The following is a 22,201-nucleotide window of genomic DNA, read 5'->3' as shown; positions in this document are numbered from 1 at the left end:
TCTGCAAGAAATTTCTTTTTGCAGCAATCCTCCACCCTGTCCTCTTGGGCATCTGACAGCCTTATTGTTGTTGGAGCGGTGTTGTTTTTACTAGTCCATGTATCGATACACTTGGGCTCGCATGACGGCTGTTTTACCCTCCCAACGTGCCACAGTGTTTCCCTCGGCAGTCTCATGCATAAATGTATTTGGAGTATCAAAACACCCCATGGCTCCTGAGAATGTCAAAGATGCGACTCTCCTGAGGTAAGCCAGCTCCTACTGGAAACAAAAAACCCCCTGATATACGCTCTTCCCATGAATGTGGTTGGCAAAATAATCAATGTTTTGCTCCTAACAAAGTGGATTCATCCAGCTACAGTAAATGTTATCACATTAGGAGGCCACATGACATTCATGCGAAAATCCACACTGGGCCAACGAGAATTGAGTTTGGGACTTGAGAATGGACTCAAGCACTCCAAATGCTTTCACAGGAGTCTTGACGAGTCCACAGAGTTGATTTCATGTCACCTTGTCCTTTTTTAATAAACAGTCCTTTCTGTTATCTTTTTTTTTACATAAGATGTATGCAATGTAGAGTTTCAGCCAATTAGAAATTGGGTTTCTTTAAAACATCTGATGAAGTGCCGTGGGGAGGGGGGGTTGCCATGCATATCAATGAAAAAAATTGACTAAGGAAAATTGTGTATGACTACCAGCTGTGCACTCTTGTTCTGTGCACGCAACAGGAGAAACTAGGTTGCCTGCCCTGGTAGTCAGTACTGCTTCACTGCACTTGGTTAATTATCCATTGCTGTGTGGAGCAATTTATCGTAATTTGTATGCAGAAATCCTTCAATGCCCTTGTGCAAAATGTCAAGGTTATGTGAACTAAACATTATTCTCTTGGTTCAACCAAATGAGTCCGTACGAAGAAAAGAAATTATTCAAGCAAATAAACAAATTGAAACTATGCACACAGGGGTTAATGGTTCTGTTGGTCAAAACTAGCATGGTCTATACTCAGAAGAGCCAGTAGAACCGGAAGGTGGGGGTGGGGCTCTTTTCAGGGGGAGGAGCACAATGGGTTATCATATAGACACAGAATCAATTCATTAAAATTTAAAATGGGTGAACAGACCGATGTCTGCTACACATACGGGTGGCACGTGTGCCCCATGTGCTAGCCCCATACGTAACTGCCCGTACGTGACTACACTGACTTTCCAGACTGTACTGATATGCAAAAAGTGGATAACAGTGCAGATAAATTAGGTTCCATTTATTTGGACAAGTAAAACAGAAGTCCCTGCAGTGAACATGGACAAACTTTGCAAGAAAGGGCCACAATTAAATTAAATGCCGCATGGCAACACAAGTGGTAGATAAGCAACTATTTGATGATCAACTCCAACAATGCTGATTTTTCTCATATTGAATCCGATTCAGAAGGGCCAAGTCTAATAAAAGTGGCACATATCAATATCTCCCTTGCAATACATATTTTTGTGTTAATAAAATACAGTTTTTGTACCCATTTTTCCTGTGAGTTCAGTCCGGTATGGTAAAAATGGATGTGTGGTCACAACTTATTTGCATCTAATGAATATTGATTTCTGTGATGTGTTACCATGGAGAGGAAATACCACAACGCATGTGTGGCGTGCATAGCACATGTAGCCATGGACGACAGCATGAACTTGAAGAATGCTCTCATTCTTCGGAAACTCGAAGAATTTCAATCCCGATTCTTTCCCAGAATTTGTAGTACATCCACCAATGACGCACAATTTCGCCATTATTGTAAATCATGAAGAAAGGAGAACAAAGTCTCAACGGAAAAGAAATAATGTGGCACAGTAGATCCAGGACACAGATCGATCCCTGGTACACAGTGCACGCACTTGTAGCTCCATGTTCATGTACTTTTGTAGCGGAACCAGTCGTGCCATGGATACTAGTTTCAAGGTTTTCTCCGGTATCACATCATACAAATTTTCGTTTCTCAACAGCATCGCCAGCGGTCAGATTGTAGAAATTTTTCATAAAATCCAAAGACACCATTCAAAAGTTTCGGTAAAGATGCAATACAGGCATGATTTGTTGATGAATAAATGATTTATAACACACTAAACACAAAAATAGTTTATTTTCAAAACTTTCAAAATCATTGGAGTTTAAAGGACTTTAAAGATACCATGACAAAACAGTCCCTTTTAGCCAAGAATTACGAAGTAGCTACTGTAGGTATCTTGGAAAGCCAGTAATATTTATCTGCTCACCAAGCACATTACTACCTTGTGGGTGAAGCACTGTAAAATATAGAGCAATACATTTGTTTCCACCTGCCTATGTAAACCAGCCCTCAAACAGTCTGACAGAAAAGTTCATCCCAATGAGCTACAATTGACGTGAATTGTTCTCATCTTTAACATTATACTGATTGAAAGGCCATTCCAGCAGCAGTACTACTGTACATGTACATAATGGAGTGACCCATGGGCAACCCCCATTACATTCCATCATTACTTGAAGGCTTCTTTTAATCCTGCTTTTTGCTTGCCGTCTTCTGGACAGCTGTGCATTGTAATTCCTGCCTCTCAATCAAGCAAAATGCTAGCACTGCTGATGACAAGTAGCTATTACTGTAAACTGAATCATAGAAAAAAAATACATCCCTGGAGAAATGGCCCCATGGGGCTTTAGACCCTAATTCACTTTCAATTCGGATGGTTATGACAAGAACTCTTTGACTGCACAAACATAAATGCAAAGATTAAGAATTCTAACCCTTTTTTACAAATGCTCCCAAGTAAGTCCCTCTAGGCAATGAGGGAGCCCTATCAAGAATCCATTGATAAAGCAAACAGGACAAAAGTCTTTTGGAAAGGTATGTACATGCAAGACCTCTCCATTTCCATTGGCACAGACACAGTAACTTGAACCCCAAAGTACACCACAGACTCAAGTGAAAAGAGCTTTGAAAGAGCCACCAATTACATGTATCTGAATCATGATCACATACAGGTAACCTTATACCGAGGGTCGGAATCTCCCAGGAAATAATTCTCCCGTCTTTTTTCTAGTATACACAGTATAATAGTAACAGTGTAAAATCCCTCATACATATCCATGCAACCGTGCTCTAGAGCCTTTTTTACACGCCAGACAAGCAACTAATGATTGCAACTGGTCATTCAGACATTAAAAGTTCACTAGCTCCATGTGACACGCACTCAAACTTCTGGTTTATTGTCTTTCTGTCTGATTTACGGGATACTTTCAAATGAAATCAACATTGAGCATAGTTGCTTGGATTACATACACACAAGAGACTTTGAAACACACGTACATATACTTCATCTGAGCCGCCAGATCTGAACTCATAAAAAAGCATTAAGTTCATTTCCAAATCCTGCACAACTATGCGACAAACATGTAAATCAATGAACACCTACCTTTCAGTTCACGATCACCACAGTATAGCACGCGGCATCCAGAGAAATACATGTACGTGTAATTGAGAGCAGAACTTAGAGTGTGCTTAATATTGTAGGTCTTCCCCCGGTGCGAGCGTGCAATTAAAGTGTGCCAGCCTGGTCACTGGTATGTCGGTGTTGTAATTGACTGTCGAGAAAGAGCAGGGAAAATACTATGACGCACATTCAAACCATGCGCAATATCATGGAAGTCATTAATATAGTCTGTCAGTCCCCCAGCATCCGATCCCCATCTGCGCGCAGCAAAGTGAAAGGTCTAAATTGTTAATATTAAGTGCCGATTTTCTCCCGACAAACTGAAAGCGAATGCATCATGGACTTAAACTGTGCCTCCCGTTAAGAATCCTTTTAGATGAAGTGACAAGAGCAGGGATATTTGTCACATTGATGACAGTTGGAGAGTCCATTACTTACATGTACATGCTGTGCTTCACAAGCAGTGCAATTCGGGTTTGGGCAAGTACACTGTTCATGTACACCAAAAGTACACGTAGTACGGTTCGAAACCTGTTGTGTTGTGGTACACAGTGTGCATGTTTGTAAGGGAAATTTTGAAGATAAACAAATAATTTATCACAATCTCTGAAGAGTTTAAGTGAAATGCTAATTAAGCAATGCCTTTAAAGCTCAAAGTTCCCCTGGCCCTACATGCAGTAGTATAAAGCCAAGAAAAACACCTTGCTACATCAAAAGAATCACGGTATGAGCTCTGCATGCAGACCAGTAATCCAGGGCAGCAATCAATTCATTTGAGTTCATGTTATTTTTGTTGGCAAATTTGCAGAGGCTTCTACCAATGGTAGCTACTTCCTTAACTGAAAAGTGTCAAGCAACAAGGCCTCTAGAGGCTTTATTCCCCCCCCCTCCGCCGAAAATGTTTTAGGAGACCTACATGTACCTGTGGATTTGGCTGCAAAATCAGGTTGGCTTTGCCTAGAGACATTTATATACAACATGTATGTGGGGTAAAACTTCCATTGTAAATTTTGATGACGTAGCGTATGTTTTTCTTTACATTTGCTACCGTTTGGTAGCAGATACGATATATGCGTAAGCATAAGTCTCCACCAATCAAAACGATCGCCTCTGTCGTGTATATGTATGTCATAAATTATTCATCATTAAGCTCTAGACAACAATCTCTTCCAGAATTGCCTCAAATATGCAGCACCGAAGTTTGGGATTCCGATCGACAAATTGAAACCACAGCAAATGTTGGCCATGAAGGCTGTTCTGGAGGGTCAAGACGTATTTGTCAATCTTCTAACTCGATGGATATGGCAAAAGTTTTCAAATACCAGGCCGCACCGTTGTGCAGCGACTTCATGAATGTAAGTAGCCTATAGACATACTCGGACTTCTTGGCCCCCAAAACACGATTGGTTCAGAGAAATGTGAATAATTCATAGCATTAGCATATTGAATAATTCAGATAAACCACTGGAAACAAAGCTCCAAAGGCACTTGCGGAGGCGCGCACAGTCCACGACACACACAGCTTGGCTACTGCATGCATCGTGTGATCTTGACTATCCATTTCGCCGCGGGCGCCTTGATCAAAGACTAGTGCAAGACTTGTTCTTTGTGACAGGGCCCAACAGTCGCACAAACCTTGCACCGACTGCAACTTACTGTGCTTCAACAGAGCCTGTAGAAGATCTTTTGCAAAGTAGCACAACTCCTAATTCTGCACAATACACATTCTACAGCTGAGCCACAGCACACTTGCAACAACCTGCTGCTTTGTCCAATCAATTATAAAAGACCTACAGGTTATTATGATTCACATTTGGGAAGCATGTCATGCAGGACATTAATTCTCAGAGGCCCTGTGTGGCAGGGCACGCTGTCTTAAATGGAGAAGAAAGTAATTTGATTTGGATGTTCGATCCATGGATAAACATGTTAAATCATGCCTCTTTGGCCTGCAAAAGCCAATGTTATGAGTTGAAGGGGGAGTTTACAGTTTAACACTAGACAGACCAAGGTTTGACTTTCAGTCATATTAAAACTGCATTATCCCACCACTTTATACATTTCAGAGATAACTGCAGATAGAGTTACCAGACTTGGACTTTGGAACAGTCACACACTGGATTTGCCTGGACTGGTAAAGATTTTTCACTGTGCGTTCAATAGATTTTTATTTCACCATGGCTCGTTTCAAGTTTGACGACTCCATGATGCAGCGAATTGATCCCACTGATTTCCACTGGCAACATTATCAAATTGTCAGTGTAAATAATACAATCATTTGTAAAAACACGTCACAGCAGAAGTAACTAAAATTGACATTATTACTGAAGTTTAGAGGCATAATCTCAGATTGTGACATTTATATCTGTTAAAAATTCATATCAGATAGTTGCTGTGTGATTAATAATAAGGATACACTCTGTGTGTTTTTTTGTCATGAAATGCACGGCATAAATTATAATGTATGCACTCCAGATCTCACCGTAAAGTGAAATGTTAAAAGTACGTGGATGTAATCAAGGACACAATGTTGGCAGAGTAAACCTTTATTTGACACTCGGCACAACGCGGAGAATGTTCCTTTAAACGCTTTCATCTGTACGTGCTAATACCAAGACAGTTAATATCACAGGGCAGACCAGCAGATAGAAGCCCTACAGGTGTATCTATCTCCCAGTGTAAACATCCCTCCATGCCTGCTCCCAGACAGCCAACTTTAATATAAGGGAGACAGTGTTATTTCATTACTGACACAGCTGTACATGTTCGTATATGAACAAGTGTCAGGTACAGTGTATCGTCCTTCTCTAGTTGATTAGGGGCTTTTCGAGAACAAACACATAATAAACCGGAGGGGCCAATTTCAAGGAACAACTAAAAGCAAACTATTAAAAACTGGTGCAGGAAAGGACATTTGGCTCTGCCGAAGCAATACCAGCAACAATGTGCGACTGGATCTGCTGATGTTTGCTAAGCACCAGAACACGAACTAGGAAAAATCCCACAAACATTTAGTGATGTAAAATTCTGCCATTTTCAGCGATTTAAGTCACTAGCTGCCAGTTTGTTCTGCATGGCTGTAATTATGACAATCTTTCACTCACTGTTTTGCAAAGTACTGCACACCATGATTGCAGAACTCAAATAAGTAAGCCTCTAAAATCCAAATTTTTGAAGTAAAAAATCCAAATTTTCAATTTGACTTTGCTTACTGATACATGGTGTGAAACAAATCTTGCTGAAACACAGATTTTCATGTTAAGTCTGGTAACTGTTGACTGCTGTATTACAGAAGGCTCTTTTTACACCCCAGGGAATAGCAGTGTGTTGAGGTGACATCCTCAGAAATGGAATCCAAGTTTTTGAGGCAAGAAAACACCAGGATCAAGTCCAAGAAGTTCAAGTTATAAGAACAACTTAGATGTCTCAAAAACTCACAAGACAAAAGCCACAATTTGTACCATGGGACAAGCGTTGACAAAAAAAATTGACTTTTGGACTGAAAATGTATGTCAAAATTCTTCAAATCGTAACAAGGAAAAGAATTGCTCCTCCCTTCAGTCCAAGACAGTTCACTTTCAGGAAATAAGAAAGATGGCTACATGTACATGTATAGTGTACTGGTGCATGTGAATTTAATATTTGTTCGAACAATTTCGTGGACAGAACACCAAATGCATGTTCAGATTCAATTTGACATTTACATGGAATTTAAGCAGTGCTATAAATAAAATTGTCTTCTAGACGCAGGACCTACATGTACGACTAATTTCTGTTGCATTATGCCAGAGTGGTGTGTACAAACGATCAATGACTCTCCTGTGTATGGCGAGTCCATCAAAATGTGATTAGTTTTTATAATGCGAGACAATGATGCCAAGCAAATGCTGTGAAGATGCCAGACGTATAGTTCTCAAAGACAGTTTGTAAATTTCTGAGAGATCGCAACACTTCTTGAGCAAAAAACATACATAGTATATGTACAATTTTTTTTAATTACAAGTTTATTTTTAAAATTCTTGACCATGTTCTCAACAAATTGTTATACTGTACTGCTAATTCCCATTCAAAATAAGGAGTAAGGTTTACCCAAAAATAACCAAAGCACTCCAGGTCAATTTTTTTCATAATTCATGGTAACTAACAATGCATGCTATAACAGTGCTGGTGTTAGATTGAATTTGAAACACGGCAACTGAATCTATATATAGGATGAACCTCCCCCCCAACCTGTCCAGAATTTCTCTATCACTTCTGTCTATTGCTCTGATAATGACAGCAATTCTACAACTGTAAATCAGGCCAGGCACAAGCCCTATGACATGCCCTGCAAACCACCCAGCTATTAATTCCCCACAACTGTTCACCTATCAATGTTTATTTTCTCAATCTGTTCTGATTTATGGCACAGACTATGTATACATAGGCGGTGTACATACATACCATATTTTATGTCACTGTCCAAGTGAAAGTTGCTGGGGAAATTGCTCCAGCATTGCCAACTGAGATTGTGTACACAGATGCACTGATTACTTCAAAGGCACACATCACATTTCCATAACAGGCGAGGACAAGACTGAACCATATTGTGTGCCATTCCATGCTTAAATTAAAGAAGCAGTCCATTTATTTATTTTGGGGGGGAGGTCAGGAAACATTAGCCTACAGATAAAATCTTAGCACACTCAAGGTATTGGAAACAAATCTAAGCATGTAGCATGCATTGTTTTTTATATACTTTCTTCAGTGTGTTAATATGCACGGGGAAAACAGCAAATCACAACCTAAACATCATCCAATCATCACGATGATTTCACTTTGTTTTTACATCTCCTGGTTAACCTATAGGCCATGTCAAGTTACATGTATATATACTTTACGTCATTACAAGCCAAGTTTGACGTCATGGAAACCTCCACGACAAAAGCAGCAATGTGCTGTTCTTTTGACAGTTTGTCAATTGGCATTACAAATTTAATCATTTGCACTAACTATTTGAAAGTACTTTGAAAGGGTTACTGGGGACAAAAAATCTTTTCAAGAGATGTACTAAGTTTGTTTTTTATAAAGAAGATCCCAGATGACGGATCGGGAAGGTTTGGAGACAAATCTAAGCAGCTGGCATGCATTGTTTTTTTTTAAATACCTTCTTCAGTGTGTTAATATGCACAGGAAAACAGCAAATCAAAACCAAAACATCATCTAATCATCACAAATGCATTCCTCATTCCAGTGTTCCACTGTTTTCACTCACTTCCATAAACTTCATTGTTCTGGATGAGGAACTGATTGGTAGTGAAAGGAGGCATGCTGGACAAGATCCATGTAGAAAATCCCAGGCCTCCCATTAAAGCCAATTTTGTTCCTTTGTCTACTGTCACAAGCGTCACGCAAAGACAAGTAGGTCCAATTCACTCAACTATGAAGAAATTTACAATTAGCCTTTTGCGGGTTAAATTTTAATAGAATCTGGTACACTGAGTTCTTTAAATTCACGTGTGAACATAAAAATTTGAATTCTCCATACTAAAAACACGGTTGCAATCCTCATGATTCAGGGGAAGCTTTTGCTTAGTTACATAAGAGACGCCTTGCAACAATACACTGTTCTCAATGGATAAGAAGGGCACAAAGGAACCAGTCCATTCAAGAGATGATGGTTGCTATGCAAAAGCTTGCTCTGAATCATGAAGTACAGCAACAATGTCTTCAGTCGGGAGAATTCAAATTGTTACATGTACATTTATGTGCAATCTCATAACTCAGTGTATCAGATTTTATTCAAATTTTACTAGCAAATGGCTTACTGTCCACACAATCCAAAACTGTATGGACTCAATGAGCACTGGGAGTCATTGAGGCCAAAAATTCAACTGTGATTTTGAACACTGCTTACAAAATTGAGCTAGGCCCTAGATTACAATGTACGGTAAAGTTGAGTTAACAGGCAGAGTATCCAGGATACAGTCAACTGTATTGTCTGCCAACTCATTCCTTCTGCCATTTGAATACCACCCCTAACGTTGCAAATGAAGGTGTTAAATCCACATTTCAACTAGCAGATTACTGACTGCTTGTCCCAGATATCACACAAATTAAGAGGGATGCATTTCTAATGGTTTCCAGATCTGATCATACACTGCAATCATTTTCTAAGAGGAAATGATTTTTATAACAGGAAGTAATGATTAGAAGTACAAGCCACAGCAATCAAGGAAAGTTACCACACGACAGACCCCGCAGTTACATGGGTAAATCTTCAAACGTTCCCTCAAAGACAACATCCACATAAGGCAATTACAAAAATCCTAACAATGTCACAAATCCCCTGGGTTTTCAGAGAGGAGATGGGTATAGTCATGAAGTCCTAATTGTAGGGCACAAAAGACATGTAGGTGGCACTTACTGAAATGGCAACCCTGAAGGGGGATGCGTACCTAGCCTTAATCGCAGTCACCTGCCACTTTTCCTGCTACTGATGGGGGGTCTCAGTTACGCATCAGCAGTAGGAGAAAGGCGGCATCCATTGGGATGCTGCAGTGAGCCACCTGCTCCCAATCCAGTCTGAAGGATGTTAAAGAGATCTAATGATACAGATAGTGGGTGTTAATTACTAATTCAGGATGTCGAGAAATGACTTCATGGGTAGAGATGACTCGATTAAAACAAGGATCAAGGTCAGGGACTTTTGACGTCAAGGTCATGCACACTGGTGTTTACATGTTGACAAAGGCTAATTAGCAGAGCAGATGCCTGATTGTTTAAAGTTTGAAAGAGGCTGTGTGTTATGACTGAGGGTGATGCTGAGAGAAGTGCCTGTCATCCACTGGAAAGAGCAAAGTGATGTTACTATCTCAATATCTCACACATACAGACACTGAAAATGGTCCCCTACTAGTGGCTAACACCATGAAGTGCTTGTGAGTTGTGACACGTTTACATGTACATGTAGTTGCCATACAATGGACTGATACATTGTGTGCATGAAGTCTGTTTATATTATGGCATCTCACTGTTGTATGACAATTTGCACAGAGGCCTAACTAAAGTCTCGAAGCTGGTTACCAATTGGATCCTTACAGGTTTCCTTGTCATCTCTTCCTGAACTTTGTACATACTGTATACAGTGCTCATGTAGCTGCCAATGGCACGAGGTCCTGGCATTAAGGTTAGAGACAACACACAGGGTCCGATGGCATGTAACAAAAACCTTTATAGAGTTTTATAGTTTTCTTTCAGGACTTTCCGGAGACCTATGGATATACTGATCCCATCATAGAATTCTGCTCTGCATTCAAAGAAGAGTACAGACAACGTATGATGACTGCAAAGTTCTAACCTCTCATAAGCCACTTTACAAGTCCAAATGTCTTTTACTGTTACTACTCGGGCCCTGCCAAGGGCCAATTTCATAGAGCTGCTTAAGCACAAAATTTGCTTCAGCAGGAAAACACTTTGCTTAATAAACAAGGTTACCAGCTCAAACTCTATCTAATTGTCATGCTAACCAAAAAACAGCTAAATACAATCCCAAAACAATATACATTAAATGGAGTTTGGCTGGTTACCTGATTTATCAAGTAAGGTTTTTTTCATGCTTAAGAAAATTTTCTGCTTAAGCGGCTCTATGAAACTGGCCCCAGCGTCAATGAAATGCATTTGATTTTTCCACTGTTTTAACAATGTGTGTAACATTCATTTCAAAATTCCTTGCACCATTTTTAGGATGAGTCATTTTCTTTTTTACATTTTTGCTACAGATTATAGTTATATCAGTGAAGACCTACTTTTCATGGAGTTGAGATTTAAGATTTTTAATATTTTATTATTTTATAAATGCCACAGAAAACTTGTTCTACACAAATTAATTAAAACTTTTTAAGTTTTATAGCTGTATAAGTATTCATCATGTACAGCATGCCAAATTTAAGAAGCAAATCTCCATTTACATTCTGTTGATAGCCTACATTAACAACATTTTCCACCAAGATGCCACTGAATTTACACAAGGCTGACCCAAAAATGAAAATGGGCAGTTTTCCCCTGAACTGTTTTTAGGGGGGATAGATATCAGAGTTTTTAAACCAAATTCCAAAATTATTCTAGGTCACAGAATTTCTGTTGAGAACCAAAAAACAAATCAATGTAATTTCATGTTCAAAAAGTGCACAGGGCTTATTTGAAAATTAACATTTGGCTTAACTTGAGAACAAAATAATGGTTTAAATATTAGTAAATCAGTTTTTTATATACAATGTAAATATTGCAAAATTAGTAAGCAATGATTTTTCATTAAACAATACAATGGAATCTCAAATGTTACCCGTGCTAATTGGAGTGAAATGTATGCTTGGTACATGTATGATCTCCTGTACATTCTATGCACACTGTAAAGGCTTTCCTAGACAATATCTTGCTTTCAGTTTATGCACATATACCGTAAGTATGTTTAATTACTTAACGTGTTCACGGTATTGATGGACAGTGACCAATTGGGGATTTGGGCACATTAATTGTTGGCTTCTAAACATGTTTACAAGTGCTAGCAAGAATGTGTTAATCCCAGATTGAGGGTGTAACAATGATCCACCTTTACAGAAGTTTAATGAGTGTTAGTAAGTCCTATGGAAAAATGCATTGAAACTCTGATGGTAACTGTTAATACAGGCTGAAGAGTTGACCACACTCAGGATGAACTCCATAGGGATGTTCCCTACTCCCCTCCCCACTGTTCAAAAGGAAACTCTTTTTCCTTTTTCCCTACTTCTTTTTGCCCTCCACCAGGTATTTCACAAACTTTAAAAACAGAAATTTGCACTCAAACAATGCCCCTTTTATATTCACGCTCACCCAAGGATGGGGTTTTCCCCTTTAAAAAAATCTCCCCCCCTCCCCTTTGTAGGTCTGCCACTGAAGTTGGCTTTATGTCTGGCTTACATGTCTGGCAGAAAAACCAGCACTGACACATACAGTTTAGTACATTTGAAAAGTGGCCAGAGGTACCTACGCTTGTGAAATGAGTTGGTTTGACATGTCTCAAAGTGTGTCACAAAGGCATGATCATGTATTTTCTGAACTGAGTATCACTGAGTGTAGTGCAAAGAATTCTGAAGCAACAATTTCCGAATTGAAAATCAATGACCGGGGTACCCAACTTCATATACAATACATTTGCCTAAAACATGAATTTCCCTCGTGGCCTACAAGGAAAAGATTAATAGCTTGATGTGGGAGGGGCATACATGTACGTTGTGGGAGAATTGCATATGTATGATACCCTCGGGAGCTCTGTGCTTCAGAATCCATTTTTTCAAATGGTCCGTTCATTCAACTTACATTCAAATGTACCAACTTTACCTTCCTATGTGAGGGGTCAACAGTTCAATGTGTGCCAATGAACAATACCGACTGGCTGGCACAGGGCCAAAAGGCATTGTACAATTGAAAGGTACTGGTATGATATGGCAGAAAAATATCTAATGAGACCAGAATGTCTGATAGTGATCACGAATGATCACCGATGTGGAACTGATGATACTCTGTACAGGCCTTCACCCCATTAATTTTCACTCCAAAATTAATGGATGTAAAGAAAAGTATGCTTGCATTTGAGCTGGCATGAACACGGGAGTCAAAAGCAGTGAGAATCAAGACAATTATAAATTTTCAAATAAACCGCATTTTATCTCCATGCTTACCAAATACATGCATGGATCAGGGAACAGATGTCTCCACTCTGTACCTAAGTACCTTGCCTGCAATGTTCTGATAGCTGTAGTTTCACCACCAAAAATCCCAGTAAATACCGTTAATTCGTTTTACCCTTTTGCATTTCCTCGCAGCTGACAACGGTAAACAATCCATCAACCGTTTTACCCTTTTACTATTTTTACAGCGGTCAAACGGTATTGGGATAAATACAGTTTTACCGTTTTCTTGTTTTAATCAGATTAAGTATAGTATAAAGATCAGTGACTGTGCCCAGCAGTTTTACACAAACAACTCAGCAAAACAGAAAACCAGTCAGTCTTGAGACTGATGGTTTTTCAGTTTTGGTGTCAGTTCAATGGTCAGCATGTGGTGCATTTGTCACCCTGGGCTAGGGGATAGAGAGGGGTACACCCTGCAGGTGTGAAGGAGTGTATCCCTATAAATTAAGCAGGATGGCCCTGACAATACCCCATCTGGGATTCAGTACTGTTGATGGGTCTAGGCCTAAACAGCCTTTATTCCAACGAATTTTATAACAGAAAAAAAAGTGAAACCTCTTTTGGAGGCATCACCAACCAGAATCAGGAAACTTGCCTTCTGAATACATTCGACACACTTGGTTAATTTCCTGCTTATACCCTCAGCATTTCAAATTCTCATGTAAAACAAATTCAAAAAGAGCACGGACTGTATATGAACTTAACATCCGGAATACGGGGTCTTTTTAATTCATGTTGATTGAACTTCGAGCAAATGTGCATGTACACACACTTTATGGTTGGGCCTTGCATGAAAAATCAAAAGGTATACATACATGTACAATGGACTTGTCCATACTGCAGGTACAGTGGGGTTTTTTTTCAGAAATGTTTATCCTCGAATGGTTGGGCTTGAAAGAATAGTTGTGTATACTGTAGGAGAATCGGCCTATACCTCGTGGATAAAATCTTCTGGAATTATAGAACAAGTTTTTCACGTCTTTTCTTTTTAAGAAAAACACAGTAGTCTTTACTACATTAGTATTAACAATGGCATTAAATCATACTTGTCTCACTATACGTCCTGGTACGCTGGTCTCTTTTTCAAATGCTTATTTCCCCTGTATGTAGCATGCCTTTGATGTAAAGCTACTGCATTGTTAAAGAGGGGATCTTAAATGACACAAAATGCAAAAAAAAATCATTATAGAAGTCAATAACAATCGTTTATTTAGTTAACAAACAAATTTGCCTCACGAAAACGCTAAAATTCATGCCACTTTTGTCTATTCTGGAAATTTGTGCTATTTTGCTAACGCACGTGCCAGATGCAAAAGTTTGCTTCTTCATGAAAATGGGGGATATGAGTTGCCCATGAATTTGCCCTTTATTGCTAATGCTACATCTATGGAAGACAAATTCGCCTCTTTGTGAAAACGTAAAATCACAATCTCAGAATCTGTGAAGCTGACAGGTTTAACCAACAACAAAAGTGGACACGAGTCCTTTTTTAAGCATGAGAACCACAGCAGTTACTACTGCCTAATATGCATTATATAAACATGAGTAAACTATATAACCAAAGTGTGTGAGGCTTCCTGTCTTTTACATTTCATGAATAGCAGGATCTTGATTTTTTTTTCTCAGATCAGTCTCCCCATATGCAATTACATTGTACATGTACATGTACAACAATTACTCCCTCCTACAACTCAAGTGAAGGCACATCAGGACAGGTAAATGATGGTCAAGGTACAGGTGCACTTCTAATTGTCCAAGTCTTCATTCCGTGCTACAGTTCACGTTTGCCATTAGCAACCCAAAGCTGAGGCAAATGTCAGTACAATACAAAGACATTAGCAACAATTATTCATCGAGTCCGACAAATATTTACCGAGAGATGTACATCATGATCTCTTATCTAGTTTAAGCAGTGTTGTGTACTGTGTTAACAAGGCAATACACATTTTAAAATGTTATGCACGATATGTAAAGCACTAATTACAACAACCTCAACAGGAGTTGACAGCTGTCCATACTTTTCAACTTTGTAAAAGTGAATCCAAAGGGCTTTGCTTTACTTCTCATGTAAGGAAAGACTGCATGCAACTCGTGGAGAAGTTTGACGATGACCGTGAAGAACTGAATGCAGTGAAATGTAATATGATCTCTAACCCTTATGGATCCTCCAAACTCCAAAAAGAGCTGGGATGCCAGTCAAGTTATTGTTCAGAGACTCCTGAATGTAACTTGTTAAGGCCGGAAATCGGTCTAACATTTTACACGAAAAGCCAACAATAAGGTTTTGCCTGAAAACTGACACCCTTGCAAGAACTTTAAAAAAGGTTTGGGCAGAAATTGAGCAGACACTGTTACTTGGCGCAAGGCATGATAATGCCCCTTGAAGATCGAAGAATGTGCCACTAGATCTACATTTGAGGATTTGCAGGCTGGAAAAGATTTCTTACCAAAAGTAGCTTCAGAGGTTATTGTTAGGGTGGGGTTTCAAGCAAAACTACACTGAAAAAAAAAGACTCCAACCTGCTTGATGTGATCATGGAGAAAGAACCTCGAACACATCACAGAGATATGCTCACACTAAAAAACAGAATCACCCACAACAGGACAATGTAATCAATTTTGTTTACTATGTACAGAATAATTGTTCACATTGAAACAAGACAACAGAATTGATGGCTTGGATCTTGAATAAGTTAAAGGTACTTTGTAATTTTAAAGGCTGGATAGTAGGCTACACAAATATGTGTACCCACTGAGGACAAATGCATGGAATTTACAAGAGTCAGTAAATATTTGCATTTTAAGAAGAATATGTTCAGAACCTAGAACAGTCCGTATACAAAATCCAGTCGCCATGAAAACCAAATACCATGATGAATATGCTGACGCTGATGTGTACTGACCAGCAACCTACATTGTGCAAGTAACATATTCAGTTGTGCCACTGGTGCAGTGGTCGGGCAAATCACAGTTCTCAAGTTCTCAGAAATCCATTACACAGAATGTTCATTTAATTTCTCTAAAATGTTTCTTTCATGCAGCCCTTGGCTGCTACTAACAAGTGTTTTTTTATAATGGACCAGTGACCCAGTAAACCAATACTTGGGAACGGATGTTTAGAGATGAGACTTTCAGTGGAATTGCCCTAAGACTCAACCAAAGCTATGTTACACAGCAAAATATAAACTGCCCTTTCAGTTGAATGAGTTGAATGAACAGAAAATTCAAGCCAATTAAAATAATTCCACGAATTTCTATATATTTGTGTTAATTTTAGAAATTAAAAAAAAAGTCCCACATAAGGCTGTTCCACCTTTACCGCCCCACATTCAACCTACAGTAGGCATAATATTCTTCCCAATTTCCAATCTATTTTAGGTCTTACCAGGAGTAAAATGCAGTTTTATAGTATTCATACGCTTCTACTGTATGAAACATTCACTGTGCGAATTTTGATGCAATTTGGAAACGAAGGGAGAATTGTTAATTTTTATGTTATTTGCAGCATTCATCAGATTTTGCAAAGTGAAGGGGGAAAGTGTGAAGCCTTGTTTCCACTTCCCAGCAACCATCCACTTCCCCCAGTAAACACCAACCTCTTCAGTAAACACTCAGAGGGCATTTGAAGCAAGGACACCGAGCAAAGTCCACATAGCAAGTTGCAATGCATGTTTTTTCCCTTCTTTTATAATTTCGATCAGATCCTATGGAAGAAATTAAAACACGAGGGTTGTCCAGGTGTGGAGAGCTCTTAGTACCCTCACTGCCAACTACATCAACCAAGGACAGCCATCTGAAGTGTAGTTCAGAATAAAAGCATACCTGACACCTTTATTTGTCACCTGTATTTGCCTTTGACACATTTAATTTAATTTTTGGTAAACTCCAACCATCATCTAGTAGACTAAAAGCACATAGCCTTGAATGAATATATGTAGAAATATTTATTTGTTATTCACCTTAGTTTCCATTTGATATGCACTACTTTACTCATCAATTTATGCATTTTCCACTGAAAAGGCACTTACACATGAATGGTGATGAACAACAGCAACTGTGATTTGGAGTAGCTGGATTTCTAAGTAAAGTGTGCAATGCCTGGTCTCATATAGCAAGACCAGTTTTATCTGTCATTGTGATAGTATGGTTTAAAACCTTTCGCTGAGTAATGTGAAAGGGAACTTCACAAATGTTCCTGTAATAGAAGGGAGACCTACATTTTAACTTTTGGATTCACCTTGTCATAGATGTCTACGGCATCATGCTCAGTAACTGTAGGATCGATGTTGTGAAAAGAGAACGGGGTTTTGAGTTTCGCGGGAAATTATGAGGGGAAACTGTGAGTGTTTTAACACATGACACATCGTGGATTCAAATTTGCATGGCTGGTTTATCAGTAAGAAAGTCACATTTCTCACAATTTACAATTTGAAATTTCCAAAACATAAGGTCAGAGCAATAAAGAAAGCATTGCCTTTGGTTTTTGGGTCCCAAAAATATACAAAATAAGTCTGCATGCACAAATGTTGAACAAGCACAGTACATGGAAGTATGGATTCATAGCATAGTTCAGTGCTGAGCCCATACAATGTCAACAAGAAAAACTTGGTGCTGAGGCAGTTACTGCATACAAGAGTTACACTATTCAAAATTTCTATACATTTTTTTGAAAGCAAATGAAACTTTGCATGGACTACTTCCAAGAATTATGCCTAATGAAAACAACTAGGGCCTATTACATGAATACAAAATGCTTCTCCTGACTTCAAAGCAGCAGAGATCCAGGTGATTAAAAAAAATCTCTGAAAGTTGATCTTGTGTTTTATTGATGCAAGGTAGGCCTATATTGAATCTAAAACACTGCGCTTTAAATAAGCAGTTTGGAACCTGGGTCATGCATTTTATAAACAACGAAACGGAGGCACATACATTCATTTTTCTGCACATCAAATCTCGTACATGTACACCCGAAGGGCAGTCAAAAACGCGCAACGCCTACAGCCTACAGGTCTGCCTTTAGAACCAAACGCCAAAATGCGAATGAAACTGATACATTCTTACCAAGAATAATGTCAAAAGGGAAAGAACGGCGATGCCCAGCCAACATATTCCGGTTAAACACTGTTTAACCACATACCAACACACTACTCGTCCAAGGTTCTTCGAAACTGTGACACCGGTTAGACTCTCGGTGCAGCGCTGTTGTAGGTCGTGTAGTGACCATAGATTCAAGACTGGCTACAGATCATTGCGACAAGGCCCATCTGAAAACAAGTTAACTTACCCGAAAATTCTGTCATGTGTACCTCTCACCACGGTGCGTCAGAGGTACTACATTAAGTTACAAAGACAGACGGCAATAATAAGAAGGGCAGATACATGTTCTGGTGGAAAAGTGAGGAAAACTATTGGTGAAAACTGGAAAGACTTTCTGACGATATAAAATCACGATCTCACAGCAACAGTAAACCCGCGCGTAAACTCAAGCTGTCGTCTGCCTGCAACTAGTGCAGTAGCGCCTTGGTACTAAATGGCAAGACGCAGTTTATCTGTAATGTTATTTAACTGTTCACTTGTCAAAATTTGGGGACATGGCTTTCGACTAAAAAAAATTACTGAATTTCAAGGAGACTTTAAAAATGCAGAAAGATGGTGTCAAGATATTGCTTCCTTAGTGTCCCATGATAGCCTGGGAGGGCGCTGTGATTGTCACAAGAGCCCAATCACTGTCCCTGGCACAGTTTTTTAAGACAAGTAGTCCCAAGAACAAATGCTGCCAACGCACGTTTCAGTATCTTAACCCTGGCTTGGAACAAATTAACGTCAGCACATAAACAAGCAAATTCACGTCCTCTTTTTAAATCTTTTTTTAATAACTTCATTATTCACTGTTTTTAACCTTTCACGTCAGTTTTTTCGCTCAAACTGATGCACGTGTGTTTGGGAACCAATATTTTGTGAAGTTTTGAAGCGTTGACCTCCCGCGGCACAGTGACAATCCACAAAAAAAATTGGAGCCGGCCGGAGCGTCCAGAATAGGCCTAATGTGGATGGATCCAGGCTGTCATGTAAGGACCGGGGGCAGGGTCGCAGCTTACGCAGCCTTATTGGGGAGGGGGGTCTGGGTTGTCACCAGATATTACGAATTCAATTTGATCTGAAAAGATAATAATAAAAAAAAATGTACGGGACGTCCTGCCCCGTGTCAAGAGTGAACTCATCAGCGGAAGCACTGATAGAAGAAAGTAAACGCTGAAGATTTTATTACGTTTGGCAGATCAATTGACGCACCCTATAGGACTGCATTCCACTAAATCGCTAGGTTTCTACGGGTTGTGTACTGTAAGAGATGTAACAATTGGTATCGATCATATATATCTTTCTGTAAATCACGATTACGGGAATTGTGGCTACCAACAGTTCGGGGTATTCGTTCATAAAACATCCAACTTTGTGGGTTTATTTTGCGTAGGCCGAGAGACGGGCAGGTAGATTCAGACCTGAGCGCATAGTTTGACTAATATTTTAGGGTATTTTCGGGAAAGGGCTGATAAAAAAATGAAATCGCGTGGCTAACCTCATGAAAATGAAAAGAAAACTGAACATGTGGTTATCATCTTAAGTTTCCAATGAAACACGAGCGGCCAACCTGTTCCTGAGAGTCACAAGGCGGCGCTATTTCTGTCCGACTTTGTACTGTTTTCAGTGGGCGCGTGATGTCCAACTTAAGACCTCCATACACGGAGGATCCGGGGATATCTTGCCTTTTTGTCTGTTTTTAACTCAGTTCTAAATTGGTTATTTAATAACTTGAAAAAAAGCAAAATGCCTAGAGGTGTATCTATTCCACTACATTTCTTTGTAATATTTTTTTCTATTTGGTAAAAAACCTATGTACATGTAAACTGCCACAGGTTTAGCCAGTTTTACACTGAATTAACTTAACTTAAAATGTACGTATTTACTCAAGTTTATGTTTATACAATTATTTATTTATTTCCAAGTAAGTTGGATTTGTCCTTTTTTATCCGCAAGTCAGTTTTTATTAGTAGTTGTTTTTTGTTTTGTTTTGTTTTGTTTTCGGTGATACCTGTAAGTGGCGGATCTACGCTTTCGGATATCAGAATAAATAAAAAATAAACCTAGAGAGGGCGCTCTATTAATTTACTGGTGTACAGCTTGGACAGACCCCTGTCGGCAGTGATATCGAAACGCTATGTCCGATATATGGTACATGTGCCGCTTGCGGTCTAGTCAGGGCATCGTTTACTTAAGTCTTCAGCGTGTAGTGTAAAATTTGGACTCCTACAATAATGTCCTCTGAAGCCTTACACGCATGTCTGTAGCGTGGGTTACATGCGTTGTTGAGGCTACGCTGACAGAAGAATAGCGACTACAATTTATTGGTTAATATTAATATGACACCAAGTATGGCATATGACTTGTCAAGCCTCTTCGACATTTATATGTAAATTACCAGGTAAACACTAGTGATTCAGCAAGAATTAGTTGAGGTCGTGCATGGTATGAAGCCGGTCGAGGGTTTTCAGGTGAGTTCACAACTCCCCGACGGTCACTGTAACTTAAGGCAGTTGCAATCAGCAACGGCAGGAACATTATTTTTGTTCGTGCTCGCACCTCGCATGCTTCGCAGTGCAGTCATCGACAATAGTCAAGTTAGAGTTGACAGCGTAAAATCGCACAGACGGTACTACGGTAGGCATGTGCGTATTAAAACGGGCAAGATTTTTACTAACATAACTTAGCTTAGGCCCAAGGCCTACACAGTTGTAGATTTGGGACCTGAACTGTGCATGCAGACGTGGTAGAAAATAACGTGCAAAACAAAATCGTACCAACCTTGCTCAAAAAAGTTGGAGAAGACAGTTCTTATTCATGTTACTCCTCGATGGATTAGGCCTGATCAACCAACTTATCAAGAGAGCAAGGTAGGCCCTAACGTTAAACATGGTAAAGTGAGGTAGGGATAGGTTAGAGGAGACCCATAAACAGGGCCCTACGTATACTCCTTTGTGGATGTAGGCCTACTGTCAAAATGGGGAACATTTTGTAGGGACAGAAATGGGATTTTTGAAGTTGCTCTATAAGCTTTATGACTGTGTTGTGTTGAAAGAGGGAATAATTCTGAGCACATTGATACCAATATGTCTGTATTTGGTCGAGGCGTTGCTGAGATATGGCGATTTGAATTTTCTGAAAATGGGCATTTTTCGTTCTTTTTCTTAATGGAGATCATGGTTAAAGTAGTGCCACATTTTGTGTGTTTACAGCAGTAAACAAAATGATAAACAAATTGAGTCACAGAAAACATCTCTGTTGCTCATTTATTTTCAGCCGTTCTTTTTTGAATCAACAAAATTGTGTGCACAGTGTATGTTGTACACATAAATCTATGTGTGGAATGTTGATTACAAATAGAGTTGCCATGGAAACGCGGCTATTTACCTTTCTTCCTCAATTGGTTGTAATGAGCCCCAATTTTACAGTTCAAACTTCATAATATCAATGAAAAACTGATGAATCACCCTGACTTGAAATTGGATTAAAATTGGGATTACGATTAATGAGTTATTTACGACAGCATTTGTTTACTAATTTATAGTGTAGTAAACAATGTAGTAAACAAATTGAAGCTTCCATATCTTCGGATATGAAAATGCTAAACGGATCCTGTTTTCACTATATTCCAATAGATTAACATCTCTTTCCAATTTTAAGGATTCATAACAATTCTAAAGGTAGATTATTGGAGAAGGTTGCCATAGAAACAGACAAAAAACTTTGTATAAAATAAGTTAATTTGCCTTATCTTTAGACATGAAAAGGCGAGAAAATTGCCATTTTCTTTATGTTAGCCATATTTTTCTGTTTCCAGTGTTTAGGTGGAATAAAAAGTATATTAGCCATACTTTTCTTTTTCCAATGTTTAGATGTACAGTATTACTGAAAAGTATGCTTAAGCCTAATACTGGCAGTAACCAGTTGCCATGGAAACGATTAATTCAGCTGAAA

General features: G+C 39.1%; 1 protein-coding gene across 7 annotated transcripts in view; it reads right to left on the bottom strand.

Annotated features, from left to right (window-relative positions):
• LOC110975339 (potassium voltage-gated channel subfamily KQT member 1-like) overlaps positions 1 to 18,738 on the bottom strand; it is a 160,288-nt gene extending 141,550 nt beyond the window's left edge. For 3 of the 7 annotated variants that reach the window (XM_087133411.1, XM_087133409.1, XM_022227751.2), the window contains exon 1: positions 18,453 to 18,738. The gene's annotated coding sequence lies outside the window, so the exon portion shown is untranslated. Of the gene's footprint in view, positions 1 to 3,440; positions 3,610 to 18,229; positions 18,408 to 18,452 lie in introns of those variants that run through there. The other 4 variants (XM_022227748.2, XM_022227747.2, XM_022227749.2 and 1 more) reach the window with 3 other exon arrangements.
• Positions 18,739 to 22,201: the final 3,463 nt, after the last annotated feature.

Source organism: Acanthaster planci, linkage group LG02 (genome assembly GCF_054643075.1).
Source record: "Acanthaster planci isolate LZ-2023a linkage group LG02, COTS_SCS, whole genome shotgun sequence".
Taxonomy (NCBI): Eukaryota; Metazoa; Echinodermata; class Asteroidea; order Valvatida; family Acanthasteridae; genus Acanthaster; species Acanthaster planci.
This window is presented reverse-complemented; position numbering and strand designations above follow the sequence as displayed.